At 46.9% G+C, this 19352-nt stretch overlaps 1 protein-coding gene across 2 annotated transcripts in view; it reads right to left on the bottom strand.

Moving 5' to 3' along the window:
* The window catches only part of KCTD16 (potassium channel tetramerization domain containing 16), an 89625-nt gene that overhangs the window by 13020 nt on the left and 57253 nt on the right, over positions 1 to 19352 (bottom strand). The window lies entirely within an intron of this gene.

Consider the following 19352-nt stretch of genomic DNA (forward strand, 5'->3'; position numbering starts at 1 on the left):
TGCAGGGACCGACAGGTCTCACCTGGGATCACCAGGCTGCTTAAATCCCATTGAACCCTTCTAGCCTGAGTCACCTTTCTGCCTTTAAAAGGACAGTATCAAATATGCTGTTAAGTCCAACCTGTCTCATTTTTTCCCTGTTTGCTATGTTCATGATAAAACCAAAGACCCATGGATTCTGCAATGATCTTTGCACAATTACACACAACTGCAGAGTCCTACCGCTCATTAGCAACTGCATGTAACGAACCAGCGCAGGTAAACGCCCTGCCACGGGCTCTGCCCCAGAACAGACCAGCATAAGCAACGTGGCACGGGCTGGTGGCTCTCCCATATGGCCGAGGTGAAATTTTGGCCCCTCTGCAGGGGAAGGCACCACCACCGCTCCATGGAGGCTTCATGGCTGCTCCATGGCATTTCCCTGCGGCCTCACGGCAAGCTGGCTCACAGCGAACACCCCGCAGGGAGAAACACACCGGTGCCAGGCTCGGAGCCACCCCACCGGTGGGTTTGCCAGCAGACAGGTTATACCAGACTCGCTCCCTTCGTCTCCTCCCAGCACACACGTGCTGCCATGTGGTGTGGTCCCATCAGAGGGAGCAGCACTACGCGGGATCATTGCTGGCACTGCAGAGTGAGGTGCTACGGCAAAGGAACCGTGAGAAGGGAACGGCAGAGGAATGTGTGCAAAAAGCAAAATACACAGATCCTGGGTACAGGCAGCTCGCACTGATCTTTTTCCAGACCTTACAGGTAAAATCCTGGCAGGATTTTACAGTGTCACGGGTTTCGGTCTAGTCCCCAGCACGCGGCGAGCAAGCGGGGGGGCTGCGGGAGGCACGCCAGCACAGGGAGCCTGGGGAGCCAGCATCTCTGCATGACACCACCACGGGACGCGCAGGCACGCGGCCCTGGAAGTCTCACGCTTTCCCAATGGCATGAAACAAAACAAAACAAGATGGTTCTCATGTTTAGACAGAACGTTCAGACAATACCGCTCTGCTCCCACTGCTCAGAAAAATGTTCATTATTATTCCAGTCTGTAATCATCACAGTCTTTATACTTTCATTGGATTAAATATGACTATTTGTTCTTTTTTAGAGTAAGAAATCAAACAGTATTCAGGTGACCATTGGCTACTTATGTCAATAAACATCTCTCCCACAACAAAAAGGATATATACAGCCTGCTATAAAATTCAGAACTGGATATCAGAAGGTGCCTGGCTTCCCTAGCCTCCAGGGAATAGCGTTTGGGAAATTGTCTTTTCCGTTACTGACAGCTATAGCACCCCTAATTTCTCCAGACATCTTTTCTTCTCTGAGGCTCAATAGCACAGCCAGCTTTGGCTGAAAGATGGTGCAGCCAGAGCCACCAGCCTCCATCCCGGTGAGCATCACACCCCCCGCGTCCCCCCTGCCCACCCAGACTCTGACCCCTGCGGACAACTCACGTCACTTCGGAGGTAGCCTCCCCATGCATGAGGGCTTGGTCATGCACAAAACAGAGGCTTTTGGGAAACACGGTCCTTCATTTGCATAACCCATCGGTGATGGGAACCCCTGAATAGCACTTAACTTATTTCCCGATTCACGTAGTGCATGGCTTGATTTTTTCTTTTTCAGCTGGAGACCTGCCCAAACGCAGTAATCCGTGACAGAGGGGAAGAGCTGGCATTGATAACAACTGTTCCCTGACCAAACCACTCCAATAATCATGGATTTAAATGTCATTTGGAAGCACCCATCTTCCCACTAAAATGTAATTATCATTTCCAACTCATGCAAATTGGTAACATTATCCAGATCAAGAAAAGCATAATTCAGCTTAGCAACTTTGGACCAGCAATACAGCCCCTGGTCTCACCCACGAGAAGGAACCAGGGGCCCCGTGGCCAGCATCGGACCCCGGCGCTTGTGGCATTTCTTACAGTGGTGCGAGGGGCAGGGGAAGGGAAGGGGAACAGTCGGGTCAGAGCTGCAGCATCGGCCCAGGGGCTTTTGCAGCAGTGACAGGCAATGCGCGGTGCTGGGATCGTGGTCGTGCCGGCAGCTCCCGCACGGCTGCGGGGAGGGCAGGGGGGTGAGGCTGATGGGGAATCTCTTCCTCACACCAGGGTCCAAGGGGACCATTTGCTGCCACCGCTCCAGAAACAGGTCCCCATCAAAAAAATGGGGGAAAAAAAGAAAAAGAAAAAAAAAAAAAAATGTTGCTGCCAATTCCAAACCCCCAAGCCTTGGGAGCGGACCCTGGAGGAAGGGGGCTTGCACGCTCATGGCAGCAAAATGTTAAAAAGCTGCACCGCTGATAGTCACTGCCCTGCTCTCCCATTTCTCCGTCTGTTTCCCAACCGTGAACACAAAGCATATAATTTACAGAAACAGGTGGAAAAACAAAAGTCAGGAAGCCCCTCCTCATCTCTTCCTTCCTCTTCCTTGTCAATGATGAAGGAGTCTTTCAGTCTGTGAGCCGTGTGGCTAAATTTAATTTACAGACTTGCTTCAAGACCTGTTCTGTATCTTGTTTGAAAAAAGTCTTGGCTAAATTGAAATTTTTTATAATTTGCTCGGCTTTGACAAAGGCATTACATATTGAGCCTTTGTAAAACTCTGATCACACGTGCTTCTGAAAAACACATCCAGGAGCTGTGTTGATTTGCAGCTCCTTATTGCAGTTGACATTATGGCTTGGTGAGGGTTCTCCTGCGTTGCAGCTACTGAGAGCTTCCTGCGAGGAACTGCTCCAGAGCCTCTGCCCTTCCTAAACACAGAACCATTTATTCCAGCAAGCAACTGCCAGCGCTTGAAAGGCAAAAATTAATCAGGTGGAAGGGAATGGGTTAGGGTGTTTCTGGCCAGCCCTGTGGAAACACAGAGATGCTGGCAGGGTACTGCATCCCTGTCACAGCTCTCCTGGCCAGCGGGAGGGCAGCTCCTGCTCTCCTTTTCAGTGTTTGCTCTGCACTTGCCTGTAATTACTTTTTCTCTTCTCACCTGCAAAGTCAGTCATTTTCCCCCTGCTGCTTGCGTGCATTTAAGGACGACAGTGAATCCTAACAGAGGAAATAATACATGCGACAAGCACCACTGCTGCCACCAGCTCTTTAATGGTGTGTTTTCCTCCATCTGGATGCCAGGCTCCCTCCCCGTCATGGCCCTGGAGGACAGCGGGGCTGAGCTCCCAGCGGGCAGCGCTGGGGATGCTCACCTGCTCCCACACCGGGATGATGCTCTCCCGCTGCCTTTGCTGCTTCCCCACCCCACGCTGAACTGAATGAAGTCTGAAAAACGGTGAAAAATGAGTCAAGAGGGAAAAGATCACTGCTCAGGTCAGTTCCCATTAGCGTGCCGTGCAACCTCCCTCCTACATCCTACCCCTCGCTTTGAGTGCAGCAGTTTACGGTGCCTCCCTAACAGTTTCTAAGCAAACTCATAGGGATATTCAGCTAAAGGCCATCAACATCCCATTGCAGTGGGACAGCCCATGAAACCCAAACCAAAGGGCTGCGCTCACCCAGACACAGAACAAACTCTAACAGGTGCCTGAAGTGCCCAAACAGCCCAGACACCGAACATCAGATACCAAATATCAGACACCAAATATCAGACCACTGCAGCAGCGCAGGACATATTGCTACGATCACCTAATGAAACGTTGCAAACCTGAGCTAATGTTCGGCACACACTTAGGTCGCAGACACCTCCTCACAGATGTAACTTCATAGCTGTGGAGAAGAAGACGGGGTCCAGCCACCCGTGCCCCCGCCGGAGGGGTCAGACCCTGCTCGGGGATGGCTGCGTGGGCAGGGGCATCCACCAGCTGCCACAAGGCATATCTAGAGCATATACTTCATTACCACAAAACAAGCCTTTTATAAGTTAATTAAGACCTAATAGATGCTATTTTCACTTAATGAATATTCACCAACGATGGGCATACCGTGGGTGAGCTGGGAGGCAGAAATTAATCTATTCATGAGGCAGAACAGCAAAACCAGGCGAGATCCGGGTGCTGGAAACAGCCGCGGGGTTTGGAGAGGTTCCCTGGGCAGAGACCTCCCGCTGGCACCAGTGTTCAGCGAGCTGGGCTGGGCTGGGCTGGCTCACTGGGAGTGGGGCTCGGCAGGAGGGCTGGTGTCCAGCAGCGGATGCTCTGGGTATGCAGAGCATCTCTGCAGCGGATGCAGGCAGAGATCTCCAAATGCCCCAGGGGAAAAGTAAGAGCCTGGCTGAGCAGCTGCCGCAGCAGCAGGCAGAGCTAAAACCAGCGAGCTCCTTCTTGCAACCTGAACAACTGCTCCACTCTGCAGAAAAAGAAGGGGCAAAGGTGAACAGATGTCTTTTTGATAAATACATTTTTGACACCTTTAAATGGCGGGGAAGTCTGTACGCACAGTTAAACGCGCTCTCAGAAGCCATCCAGCCAGTCTGGCCTCCAGCCTTGCCAACACCCCTACCCTTGCTGGCCTCAGCCCGGCATCACGCAGCCAGAACCCCGGTGGGGGGGTGCATGGGCAGCGGGAATCGCCAGACGGGTACTTTTACTTTTAGCTACAAAATGGGGAGAACTTAAGTTTTATGCTGAAAAGACCTTGATATAATCATTACAAGAACAACATATGAGGCTAGCCAGAGCAGTCCATTAAGAAAATCGAAAAAGAGAGGGAAAGCTATGGAGAAAATTGAATTGCCCTTTAGCATTTAATGAAGTAGGGGAAAAAAAATAATTTTCATTAGTCTATCTTCAGATACCACAGGAAGAAAAAACCGAATGTTTCCAGTATTAAGCAATAATACATGAAAAATACATCTGTGCCAACAAGGATCAAAGTAATTACCATGCTAGGAAGTTGGCTCTGTTAGTTAAAACAGTATTGTAAAATTATCTGATCTCAAGTCAAACAAGCAGAGCTCCACTTTGTTGCACGTGCACAACGAAAAGTGCGGGCATAGCTGTCTAATTTACTGCTTTGCAAACTCCCTTTGCCTGAGTCTGACTCAGTCAGGCACGGGCTGTGAAAACCTCTGCTCCCGCGCTTCGACAAACAGCTCCAGACATCGTCGCAGTGAAATGGCTTCTGTCACCTTCTCAGGAGCCAGAGGATGCCAGGGTGTTCCAGAGGCAGACTTGCCAAAACACTTTTAATAGCCTGAATCTAAAGTCAGCTATCAGTCAAATGAATTCACCAGCTAAATGAACTTATTGAAGGATACACTCTTTCTGCCCATAGAGTTTCAGAGACTATGGGGTAAGGAAATAAAACAACAAAATTCTAACAAGGAAAGGAAGTTGGAGATTCTAGACACATCATACAAGATCTAATTTTGTCATTTTAAGTAACTAAATTACTCTCTGTATTACGTCAATTAGTTGACATCAAAGTGAGGGAAAACGATTGGTCAGTCTGACAGAGAGACGTGGACCAGACTCGGGAATTACAGATAACTGTGTGCACAGTTGCAACGCAGCCTGTTAGAAATAAAGTCCTCAACACTATCACTAGCAAGGAAAAAGCCTTTTGGGAATCGAGGAGATGGGTAGCAGGTTTCAGAGCTGCGCTACCACCAGCACAGCATGCTCGGTCCCAAGCTGGTCAAAGATAAGAAGGAGCTGATGTGCATTAGCAAGTGAGCCAGGTCTGCTGCTGCACGGCCAGGTCACTTGGCAAAGAGGGATGCAAAAGAGCTCAGGAGTTAGAGAAAAAAAAATTCACTGCTGTTTGCCTCAGGCTGATTTTTGTTTTTTCTAGCAATGTTAAACCAAAACACATCAGCCACCCCCTACCAAAGGAAATAATACCTTGTTTGGCTATTTAAAAAACAAGTCACTTCTAAAAGATGTTTTGGAGCATGGAAGGGAGAATGGGAAGCAAAGGGCTAATGATTCAAGGCTGTGCCGTGTGTCACCTCCATGTAAATCCCTCCATATCTGGGCATAATTGGAAGCTGCTGCCAAATCTCAGGTTGCATCAGAAAATGATTCTGTATTACTTGTAATGAAATGAGCAGAGCAGTGCACTTCACATCTTCCATGCACACATGTTATTTTGCTGGATACAATGAGTTTTCAACAGCAAGAACTGTGCAGGGTCAAGGCAATTGCCGGCAAAAGCAGCGTTCAGACTGCAAACCCTCCTAGTGAACTCAGCCTGTGCGGGAGCAGGATCAGACACAAGTTTAGGCTTGGGGCTACACCAACTTCTCTAGACTGGGAGCAGAGTCTTTGACAGCCGTATGTGTTGTGGAGTGGCCACGTGTAAATGGAAATCAATGAAGCACTACTGAGAAAATGCAGATTGCTGCTAACTAAAAGCAATGGCTGCAAACTGAATTGAAATCTATTAAAAAATAAGAACTATCACAAGTCATTAAAAAGAAGAACTAAGGCAAGTCATTCATCCCCGTGCCAGGACAGCATTGATGCTCTTCAAGTGTTTTCCAACCATTTTCCAGATCACTTTTTCAAGGACATTTCACCCACCTATTCGCTTCTTGGACTGTGATTTTGGAGGAGAAGTTAGTGACTTTCAGCCTAAAGTCCCCATGCCAACACCCTCGTAAGGCTGCCGCCGGCTACACCGGGGCTCGCAGCACCTGGTCCGGGCCGGGCCATCTCAGCTGGACATCCCTCCACCGCGGATGGAAAGCGTGCTTACAAGTACAGGAGAGGATGCACAGCCCTCAGAGACAAACCCGCACTCCCTCGCTCCATACCAGGATTGCTGTAACTCCCTAAACGGCGCTGCTGCCTTGGCTGCGCGCTGCCACGTAATGCTAGATGGGTACGGTGTCTGATGCAGGAGTATCTCTGAATTAGAGAACAGTTAGCTCTCTTATTAAATCCTGTTTCAAAAGCAAAAACATACATACCTAGAAGGTCAGGAGTTTAGGCCATAAACCCTACAAGCTGGGTCACTCCCTTGCACTGCATATCAGAACCCTTTTTCTTAGAGGAAAACTGCTGCCAGGGTCAATTTATTCTTTTGGGCACCATTTTGTCATGCAATAAACATTTTTGCTGGAGTCCCAAGGATAATCTAAGCGCCGCAGGTGGGAGATTTCATTGAGTTTGGGTCCGGGTCAGCAGAGAGCCTTTAGTCACCATGGGAAGCCATCAGCTTTCGGTGCACAGGGGACGTGCATCTCGCGGGCTCGTGGGGATTTGCACAGTTCCCAGCAGTGTAAACCTGCCCGGTTGCATTGTTGCATGGGGCCAGGTCTTCTCATCCCAGTTTTGGGTGCTGTCAGGATGACAGACAGAGCTGATAGGAAAAAAAGAAATATTTCTCTGCATTTTGCAGCAAGAGGAAGGAGTCTGCAGCGGCATCAACCCATGCAATACCCACAGCTGAGCAAGGACGGGTGCTGAGCCCTGAGACCGGCCACCATCCTGGCGGTAAACTGAACATCGTGCTGATTTAACCACATAATTCATTAATTAATGTCTAAATGCTTTGAGATTCTTGGATAAAAGGGGCTAATTAATTCTGGCCTAGCTTTCCTGCTTTTCTTCCTGATCTCAGCACATTTCTCTCCCAGTGCCCTAATTATAATTATTATTATTAGAAGCTTCTGAAGAAGCAGTAAAGCCTCTGATGTATAATTGACACACAAACCATCAGCCATCCAGTTTTTCTCTTCTCCTCTCCCTCTTTCACAACAAGCACGCTGCAAGCAGGGAACGGGAAATCCCCGCGAAGAGGGACAGCTGGTGTGCAGAGAACTAGGGAGGAGAGAGAAGTTATGATATAAAATAAAATTAGCACAGGACCTTCAAACCAAAATGAACAAAGAGTTTTTATTGTGAGAAATAGCATATAGACCCTAACCCTAGCCATCAAGTCCATCTCAGATATGACGGTGTTTGAATTTTGTAGTGCTAAGCCTGGGATAAATAGCCCAACGGAGACAGACCCGGGTTTCGCAGGGCAGCGCTTCCCCCTCCTCCCTTTCCCTCTGCAAACCCCCAAAGCCAGCAGTGATGCTCCGATTGCAGGGGGGTTCGCAGAAGCACTTTGAGACATCTAAAACTGTCCCAAACCCCACTGCTGCAGTAGGTTGGGACATCTCCCCCTCCTCGACTTCTAGGAACTTTGAGAAGTAGGCTTTTGCGTTAGTTCACCCAGAAAAAGGCTAACAGAAAATGTAATACTATTCAAATTTAAATGCTATCCATAAGTAACTTCCAACCAAGTGCTATTTTACCATGTAGCTGCATCCACTTCTGGGACTGGCACCAGTTTCAGCCTCTGCCTGTCCCCGGTGATCACCCCAGATTTAATCCCTCTAACAAATTATCCAGCTGCTGCACTCTAAAGAAATCATCACCCCTTGCTCCCCGAGCCCACCTGGAGACAGAGGGAGCATAATCAAATGTGTGAGACCTCTGACAGATCCCAGGAGAAAGGGATGAACACTTCTTAGGCATTTTTTCACTGGTAAATGCTGTTGTCATGAAATTGATATATTCTAAAAGAGCACGGCGACTTTGATGACATTTTCACTGGGAAAGTGCTCAGCTAGATCCCTTCAACACCTCCTTTCATTTTTATGTCTATATTATAATATTAATATCAAACTACATATAGTTAATTTCCTGTTAAAATGTTTCAGACTTATAAAAATGCAATGTTGTGATATTTCAGAATGAATGTTACAAGTTACTATTCTAGAAGAAATTTCAAAAATTTGTTTTTTTTTTTTTCCTACTGAATTTGGAATGAAAGTACATGTTGGTGTGTGAGAACATGCAATGGGATGGAGACTGCTTTCTCCTGTAGCTCTGACCTTACAGGCAGAAGATCTCATTGTTCTCAGAATTATATTATTTTTATTCAGCTTCTACAGTTTTCACAGGCCCTTTTTCCTGAGGTTTGGGGGTTTTTTTGGTTTTGGGTTTTTTTCCAGTTTTTCTTCCCCCCCCCCCCCCCCCCCCCCAGGGGAGGAGGGATGGTTGAGCCTGTCTTACAAAATAATGAATGGCAGGTTTGTTGATACAGATATGGAGATAGCAATGAATTGCTAGTCAAAAGGCATGAGTGAGTTTTCTTGCTCAGAAAAAGGCACCTCACCAGCAGCACGACGGTCTGGCTGCCAGCGCCACCCGAGCAATCGCCACGGGGCCGGGCACGGCCGGGCGCTATCCCGCAGGTGGGAGGCTATTGCTGGGTAACCTGCCCACCCAAACTGCGCAGCCCCATCAGCCGCCTCCGCAGCGAGGCTCCTCCCGGGGACGGGCATCGCACCAGCCCCAGGAGCGTCTTTCAGGAGACACGGCTGGGAATGGACAATGTCTTCAGGCAGGGCACAGGGGTTATGCACCATGTGCTTTTTGAGGCAGGCAGAGATATTTTTGGTATCCAGACATTCCTTACCTCTGCGTGTGTGGGCTGTACCAACCTTTCAGTCTGTGATCATCCTAATTCGAGACATTTTCCTATCCTACTCTTCTCAATCCACTCACGTCCCTTTATGTTGTCCTTTCACCTTTTACTCTTCTTACTGCTTCTTCTGCTTTAGGGTTTTGTTGTTGGTTTTGGTTTTTTATTTCTATTTCACATTCCTTTTCTTCTTCCTTGCCCCCATGACTTTAACCTCTCAGCTGTTCTCAGTTTTTGCTGTCTCTTCCACACTTTATCTCTTCTGCTGGCGCTAATCGCAACAACTGATCCCCATTTGAGCAGTAATTCACAACACTGCCCAGGTAGCCAGGACCATCGGCAGGTGGGAACAGGGTAGCCCCCACCCTGAACCAGGCAGCCTCCAGGGCCACCCGCTGGCCAGCTCCCCATCACCTCCATCCCACGGGGGACCCATCACCTGAGTGCTTGAGGGGCCGGTGCCCTAACCTCCACGCTCACCTTTGTTTCCAACCTTGTGAAGCAAATATTCTCCTTTCAACACCAAAAATAATGAAGTGTTGACACTTTTAAAAATATCACACATTATTCATATGGTAAATAAAAAATTGATTGCCTCTAGGTCTGAAGATAAGGTAATGTCGGTAAAGTGACAATTTGATTTAGATCACTCATTCATGCATGCACAACGCCTCAAACAGTTTTTGCATCCATGCATGAATTAAAGGTGTTGTGATTGATGAGAGACCAAGGTCTAATTGGTGTTTTAATAAATACATTCTGACTTGGTAATCGAGCTAGATTTATCAGCAGAAAATGCCCCTGTCTAAATAAAATTACCAAGGTAAAGCTTAGGAACAATGACAAATGCCATGCAAGTAATTGGCTCTGGGATCAGTGTTGGCAGCAGGACGGACATGCGGTAGATTTATTTGCATTTAGGATCAAGTATCTTCAGTAAAATTTCAGCAAGCAAACAAAACCAGGGAAGGACTTGACAGTAACGTTATTGGTTTGAACTCTCCCATATGTTCAAAGACAGCAGCAAAGGGGGAGGACGGGAATTGGCGGAGGCAATGGCTGCTGCCAGGCACAGTTAGTAAGCTAATACAATTTTTTACCCTTCTGGGAGCAGCTGCGGACACCTGGGTCCTGCCATGGCCAGAACTTGACTTGCACTCCACAGATACCTCGATCCTTCCTAGTCCATTCTACTAATTTAAATTTTCTATTTTAAAGTTTTTTCCATTTAAATTTTCTGAACTTGCCAACCCAGTGTAAAAACCAGAATTGTTCGCCCATGGTCTCTGTCTGGGGAGGTCTACGATTCATGCAAGAGAATTTCAGCCAGTCCCTAGCCAGCGCATACACTTCTAACAGGAGTCTCCCAGGACTTTGTCATTTTACCAGCACTCCTGCGATCTCTCCTAAAACACTCAATTCTGGAAAGGAACTTCTGTAAGAGTATCAAATTTGTCTGAAAATAAAAATAAGTTCCCCAAATGGTGGAGAAAATATAAGACCTGGTGTTAAAATACCAGAAGGCATATTAAATGAGCCAAAATATTTATATATGGATCTTTCTCAAAGTAATGTGATGAAGTTAAAATTCTGAGTGGAAAGAGAAGCACGAAGTGTGAGCAGCAGTATGGTAAGAAACAGTTCTCATCCACTAAGTAAAATCTTTGGCCAGACCGAAGCAGAAGCATAGCTGAGCAGTACTCTTTCAATTCTCACCTTTATTTTTCATTGACAGTTTAGCAAGCATTTAGCCTGAAGAAAAAAAGTAAAATGAAGAGCCTGGTTTGTAGGAAGAGCTGAAGAGGTCTGACTGTTCAGCATGTCCAGAATAAGAAGAAGTAATTCAAGGAGTAATTCAGCGCTGCTGGCTTCCTTGCTTTGTACTCCCCTTTCCAAATACTGTGATTAGAAATGATATTTGGCCATCAGGACTGTGGCATTAAAGCGTATCTTCCTCTGGGAAAATTACACTGATATGAAAAACTGACGCATACATTTTCTTCTGCCAATAGTGGTTGCTCTTTCTGTCCTTCTGTCAAACATCTCTAGCTTGTTTAAGTTTGGTGCACAGAGAATTAATAGCTGCCGCTACCAGCATCTTCCTTCTTCAAGTCCAGCCTTGCCCCCGCAAATTTAAGACTCTTCTGTATCTTTTTTGACTTATTATTGCTGTGTTAATACCTTATCTTAATACAAGCTTTCCTTTTACCTTCTGTTATTTTAAATTTACGCTCAAGAACTTGAAAGTGAGGTTTGATTGAATTAAGCCAGCCTGGGTTAAAGAGCAAGGGCTTTCCTTGTCTTCTCTGAACAATCCCCTGGAATTAACCACAGCGCGAGCTGAGACCTGCACCGCCTTCCTGTTAGCAAAAGATGTGAAACCCTCTGGTAGGACATTAACTCGACCAGACCAGAAGCCAAGGAAGTAATGCAGGCGGATCGTGGATTGAACCCCCACAGCTGTTTTGCACTGATGTGTTCCTGATGTTTACTAAGAAAGAAATTCTGATTTTCCATTAATTAAAACACAGGTAAAACCAAATCAGTCTGAATAGTCAGAAAACACGTCCCCTCCCAGTGCCCTCATTTTAGAATTACTTGCATGAGCATTACTGCAGACTCCTCAGCAGCTAAAGCAAAGGAATTCAGAATTAGATGAGTGTCAACAAAGCTGTAATGCCTAAATGCAAAGCCAGGGCAGTTTCCCCAGCGCGGCTACACCACCCTCAGCACCGAGCCGGGGCGGGAGCCCACCCCGATGCTTTGTATCCGTGACTGCACACAGCTCTGATCTAGAATGAAAGACCTTGAGATACATATATATATACACACATGCATACTTATATGTAAAAAACACAGTTTACATTCAAACTTGAGCCCTGTTTTGGACCTGTTTTAATTAGCAAAGCCAAAGTGTATATTACTCCCGCTTCTTGAAGATATATATCATAAATTGCCAACAGATGGTTATGGTAATATGGGAGCCACAATTTTTGCATTTTTGAAAATTAGAACTCAAGAACTCAAAAATGCTCTGGAGACATGAAGATATCATGTCAGCCTATGTTGTTCTAATTAATTGCAATCAATTGCTAATTGAGAGCTATTGTAAGACTTGTCATTGCTCTGAACATAATGTAGAATAATTTGTGTGTTCCCCTTTACCCCCACCACAAATAACATTGGTGCAAAGAAATCTCAGGAAACAGAGTAAAAAAGAGTAACAGGAGCCTGATTCCTGATTTCCTTCTGCCTCTTTGGCAGGTACAATAAAATTAGGAGCTGTAGATTTTAAAAACGTAATAGACAAGGACTGAGACGAGGCATCTCAGTCACTTGTTGGGGCTCCTCCTCTAAAACTTTCCAGAATGGCAGCTCTGATGTTACTGAGTAAATACATTTGCTTAGTCCCTGGATTTCCAGACAGTACAAATGTCTCATTCGTTGAAACCAATGTCTTCAACGAACACCGCACCTCAAATCCAAGCAATAATAGTGAAACAGTGTCAAAGGTAGAAGGCAAAGTGGAGCCCATTTTTTATATTATAGCATGAGAATGGGTTGTCCAAAGAGATGTCACAGACTCTGGAGAGGAATTGGAAAATTCGGTTTTAGAGGCAGAAAAAAGAAAAGCTTAAAGTATACCTAAACTAATAGGTTTGCAATAGCACCACTTGCATAGGACCTGGCAGCCTCCAGAGCTGCCAAGATGAAGACAGTGCCTACCTCGGTGCGAGGCGGGGAGGAGGACGGGCGCTTCGCAGCAGGGATGCAGGCAGAATAGGAGACGCGCCCATCACCCCGGAGGGGCACAGGTTTCCTCCCCTTGTCCATGCCTGGCACAAGAAAGGCACACTTCTGGGCAACTGCCGTAGGCAGCAAACATGCTATTAACCAATTAGTGATTTCCAAATATGAAGATGAAACACAGTAAGTGTGCGATGCTCTAGAGCTGAAACCAAGAGGCACAAAGGAGTGTGCTCCCAGCAGCCTTGTCCAAAGCCACCGCCTTGAAATCTACGCTCACGCTTCACATGGATTTTTTTACAAACAAGTGCATATACTCATGGGGAAAGGAAGCACCGTTTGGAATTAGTTTACTGGGCAACACAGTGGTTTGGTTTGTGTCTTTAGCTTGACTGGCTTTACAAGAAAGGCCCTGTCGTGGTTTAACCCCAGCTGGCAACTAAGCCCCACGCAGCCGCTCGCTCACTCCCCCCCGGTGGGATGGGGGAGAGAATCGGAAGGGTAAAAGTGAGAAAACTCGTGGGCTGAGATAAAGACAGGTTAACAGGTAAAGCAAAAGCCGTGCACACAAGCAAAGCAAAACAAGGAATTCATTCACTCCTTCCCACCGGCAGGCAGGTGTTCAGCCATCTCCAGGACAGCAGGGCTCCATCACGCATAACGGTGACTTGGGAAGACAAACGCCATCGCTCCGAACGTCCCCCCCTTCCTTCTTCTTCCCCCAGCTTTATATGCTGAGCATGATGCCATATGGTGTGGAATATCCCTTGGGTCAGTTGGGGTCAGCTGTCCCGGCTGTGTCCCCTCCCAGCTTCTTGTGCCCCCCCAGCCTGCTCGCTGGTGGGGTGGGGTGAGGAGCAGAAAGGGCCTTGACTGTGTGTCAGCACTGCTCAGCAGTAACAAAAACATCCCTGTATTGTCAATGCTGTTTCCAGCACAAATCCAAAACATAGCCCCATACTAGCTACTATGGAGTAAATTAACTCTACCCCAGCCAAAACCAGCACAGGCCCCCAAATCCTGACAGAGTTATTTTGACATAAAAATCAAATGACCTAAATAACTGTACAGCATTCAGCAACAGGCTGGATGCTTACTGCAAAAGCTGGTGGAGCAGGCAAATCCAACAGGGATATAACTCTCAGAGGCAAGAGGCATTTACGAGTAAGACCAGCGTGCTCAAAGACAGCAAGTCTGTCATTCAACATCGACATTCAGACACACACCAGCTTGACAAGCTATTTCATGATGTCAAGTAGAAAAATCCCCAGGCAAAGAGATAAGTAATTCTTAAATGAGGAGTTTCTGCTAACAGTGCTGGTTTCAACCAACCGGTAAGATATTTTTTTTAATCAATCCACAGTTCTGCTGTCTTTTCATTGTATTTTATTATGCTTATAGTTGGAACAAACTCAGCTCTCCTTTTAAAAGACCAAAGTTAAACTTTTTTCACCTGATTATTTAATCACATACGCTTTTCCCTGTCATTCTCCATCTGGTCCCCATATATAAATATATACTATATATAAATATATATCTCCTTGGATCCTGCCAGTAGCTTCTGTGGACAATTATACTTGCCATCATCACATGGATAAATTCACCCCCTTTCACCTCTTATTTGTTCTGCTCTTGCAGTCTCTCTGTTGCTCCAGTTTCTTCTCTCACATCTTTTACTCTTAGTATCAAGTGATTTGCTATTCTTGGAGTATCCTCCCATTGCCTTTTTGTTTCTACTCCAGTCCTGTTCCCAAAAATCACCCTTTCCACGAACTGTTTATGAGGGCTCCTGAGTCAGGTCTCCCCCTGTACTCTGCAGTCCAGTTTTCCTTTTCCTTGGGGTTACCGAGTTCTTGTCTCTTTTCTTTACTAGTCCTTTTCCTTCACTTTACGCATACGCAGCATGGGGGTTTATGATGCTATAAATTAATAATTAGACTGTAATAATAGGCAGTGAGCTGTTACAATTCACAACTGAAATGACTCAGTTGAAAACGGAGGGGGGGAATTCTCTGAATTTAAAAACAAGGTTACTAAAGGTTAGTTAATACAGCCATGCTGCTCATCCTTGAAGAGCCAGGCTGGCTGAACAGCCTCCCAGGGAGGAGTGGAGCAGCCGCTGGCTCCTGCCATCTCCCGGGAGAGCTGCAGACGGCTGCAGTGAGCCCATCTCCCATCCCCGAGGAGGGGGCTCCAGGGCTCCCCCCTTTCCTAGTACACCCGCCCAGCGTGCCGGCAAAACTCAATGCCTGTGTTGGACGCCGTGCAAAGGGCAGGAGATGAAGGAAACCAGCTCTTTAATGTTTGCTCCTGCAGGTCTGCCAGCGGTACCCGTGTGCCTGGAGGGGAGTCACTACCGTTCGGACAGGCTGAGGCCGCCTGTTAAGCACCGCTGAGCATCACCTGCACAGGCAATGGAGGCGGCTGCAGGAGCAGCATTGAGTTATCCACCTACAATGAGTTTATTAGTGGCATTACTTTTCTGCCTAGTTTAGCCCTGTTTGCCGGCATTCCCCCCTGAGCCTGGACGGCACTGGCAGAGCTGAGAGGAACAGCTGCTTTCTGGATGGTGAACAGTGACGTGATGTATGTTGTTATTACAGAGTGAGATGAACCATGGCTCGTGCACCTGGACCAGGCAGCAGCGAGAGGGTAGAGGACCAGCTAAGCAGCCAGAAATGGTTCTCCTACTGAGAGATCCAACTGAAAAAGTTGCTTATTGAAAATAATTACTTTGGAAATCACTTTCTTCTTCCCTGCTTAAAGGCATTACTAATCTCCTAATTGCCATGATATGGCTTTCTTCTTATCCTGGGCTTAGTTTAAATGATCTAAGGTCCTTCACTTACCGTTTAGTGTTGCACAAAATGGCCACACGTACCCCACGTGGAGACACCAGCTGCACAGCCAGCAGCTGCCCGGTGGCTGCAGCACCTCCCGACCAAACAGGCTGCACGTTGGGTGGTTTTCCCCGGTTCACATAAGGCACCATTCCTCCATCCCAAGGATGCATCCCCGAATGAACTTGCAAATTACTTCCCTAGTTACCAGGAATTAATGTTGCGACAGAAGCACAGTTGACTGCAGTACCTGGCCAGCGGTGTCTGCAGTGCATTCCCTGCTTATTTATTGCTTAGGATCACAGTGGTATTTCACTCTGACAACAGGCACTAATAAATAACTCATGTTCTTTGCTGTAGCAGCATGTTTTCAATAGCATTGAACCAAGCCTCATTTTTCATAAACGGCTTCTTAAAGAACAACATCGTGTGGCGCTGGCACCCCAGGCGATGGATCGCAGTGGGTCCCAGCCTGGGATCCGTGCTGCAGGGAGCAGCGTGGGTGGTGGTGGCTCATTGCCCGCCCCGAGCTTGTCCTGGTGCTCAGCCTCGCGCTGCCCAGCGCAGCTGGATCCTGCTCCCCACCAGAGCGGTTCAGCTGCATCGAGGTAAACACTGCGGCTACAAGGTAAATCAGAAAGTGAGTGGCTGCTAGGTAAGGGAGCAGCCCTGTAGGGCTGTTGTTTATTAATTATTTGGAGCATGACAAAGGCAGCCGCTGCCAGAACAAAGGAGGGAAGTGTGAACCCGCAGCCAGGGGCACGGACGGTACCGAAGCTCTGCATTGGGGCTGCTGCATTTCTGGGAGTATCAGATATCCCTTTCCGCAGGGGCAGATGCCTGGTTTTTATGAGCTATTTAAGACACTCTCTCTGGAAGTTTTCATTTTTTTTCCTGTCTGAACCTCATAAAATAGCCTTCTGCTCTAAGGGATAAATTTGGTTTATGTGAGAGAAACATTCCCAGCCACAGTGGGCTTTGCCTTAAATCCCGTATCTTGCTGTTTAATGATGCTGTGGCTTAGCTTGGTTTATTTTCTATCCTCTAAGTGGTGAATTGAACTTTAAGAAATGAATGGTTTGGTTTATCAGTTTTAGCATCTAGACCAAAGCACTTTTGCATCAAATAAATGCATGCAGTGGGAGCCCCTCCATATACTGCTTTAAAAAATCCAGCAGTTTATTCCAAACGCTTTTAGCACCAGCTTCAAGACCAATTAAGTTACCCATGCCTGGGCAGTCCTAAATGCTTCAAGATCACAAGCTTTTCTCTTCCATGAAGTAGAGGGCCTCGGGGGGGGGGGGGGGGGGGGCGAGGAGGGTGCTGAGCCGCAGCAGCAGCCTGGCAGGGACAGCAAACACTGCAGCTGGGCTCACCCTCCCATCGCAAGGCAGGTCTATGTAGGTCACTCTGAAGCTCTCTAGCACACAGTGTTAGCATGAATGAAATACCCGACTATTTCTATTTTTGCAACGCATAAAAAATAAATGTAGAAACCAACCAAAGCTTAACCTGTCCCACCACTCCTGACTTCAGGGAAGGCACTGTGCAGAAGGGGACACGGCCTTCAGACGAGTCATTCCAGAAAACAAATCAGTAATATTTGTGAACCTGCTCCATGGGAGTAAATCCAAGTGAAATCTGGAGTGAGTGACATTTAGAGACGGAAAACTAAACAAAACACAGCACCCATGCCTAGGTGACGGAGGAGATGCGCTGGAACACACCGAAACAGAGAAATCTCTTACTGGAAAGTGAGGGGGAGACGGGCACAAAGAGAGGCAGGTGGGGACGTGGCATCCTTGCTGTCCACAGCCGCGGGAGCCACCCGACAAATCCTGAGGCAGTGACACCGCCTGGCACCAAACACCAGCAGCTGCACACATATCCTGGGGAGAGGTTTTTCTACCAGGTTCTGTAGGGTTTTTCCCTAATGGGTCTAGAGGACAATTTGATTTTTTTTGAGGTGGGCACACTGGGTTGGATCAGTTTGAGGAAACTAAACTGGCTTTGGTTAACTAATATACAACTCTGCCCTACGTTTATAGAAGAAGAAAATACATTTTTTTGCCAAATCTAACAGATTATTAGATACTTTCTTCCCTATATTTCTACAGGAAGATGCAAAAAGTCTTTAGAGATGTTAGTGGTTCCTACTAAACTCCGTAGGGTTTTAGTGTCATTTACAGAGACTCTACTGGTATCAGCCTTATTAAATTCCATAGAACCTCTCCATAAGAATGCAGAAAATCTCAATGATTGCGAGTCCAGTACCTCTGTGAATGAAAAATACATTCAAAGGAAATCTCAGAGCATTACAGATCTGTTCAAAATAATAATAATGGAAGGATTTTTCTACGAGCGGTAATGTGGAAATGTGTCAAACATGGAAAAATTGGACTAACAGTCCTTTGACCTAGAAGAAACGTTGAAAATTTAAGTAAGCTCTCAGCTATGTAAAGACCAGATCCTAATCCCTCTGGAAATAACGTGAGCATTTCTACTGACTGAAAAAGACTTCAAAATAGCCCACCAGCTGCAGCTGTAGCATCACGGTGTACTTTTGTACTCTTTACCTTATAGACACTTTATTTCTTTAGAAATCACCACATCTCACAGCTATCCAAAAGCTAATAAGGCAGATTGTGAAGGCAGGCTGAGTCTAAAGAAATCTTCAGAGGAAAAAGAAATACATATACAGAGTTAATTTCAGGACTGGTGTGTCAGGCTTCCCAGGCTGGTTTAGCAATCACTCCTCAACACAGCACCTAGTAGGTTGGCCATGGAGCAGGAGCAGGTCATGGTAGTAGCAACCTGGCTATGGCCGCTTGGGTAACTGGTCTGTTTGCACAACGTGACCTACAAACGTTGCAGAGGAAACCTTCATCTGCAGGAAACAAGACACAGACAGGAATATACAACAGTCAGGTTCACCACCATCGCGTCAAAGTGATGGGAGGGAGGTTGCAGAGAAGCCCTGGAAGAGCAGCCGATGTTGCCTCCATCTGCTTGAATTAGTGGATCCAAGGAGTAACTGAACATACAGTTTGTGTTTTCTTGACTTCTGTTATTTGTTTTAGGTTTGATCAGAACCTAATGCATTTCTGGAGCGACTGAATGCAGCGCTTCCAGGAGACATCAGAAATCAGCAATTACAGACACCTTCCACACAGTCCATGAAACACAGCCCTCGATACAGTGGAAGCCAAGGCAGACCCAGTCCAGCCCAGCTGGTCTTGGATTTGAGTAGGGACCCGAGCTGGTCTCACACACTCGCACGCTGACGGGGTGCAACTCAGGGGGAGAAACAGGATCTGCAGCAGAACTCGGGGAAACCTTCCCACAAAAGGAGAAACAGCCATAACTTCTGCAGGTCCTCACATCC

Source organism: Aptenodytes patagonicus, chromosome 12 (assembly GCF_965638725.1).
Source record: "Aptenodytes patagonicus chromosome 12, bAptPat1.pri.cur, whole genome shotgun sequence".
In the NCBI taxonomy this organism is placed as follows: Eukaryota; Metazoa; Chordata; class Aves; order Sphenisciformes; family Spheniscidae; genus Aptenodytes; species Aptenodytes patagonicus.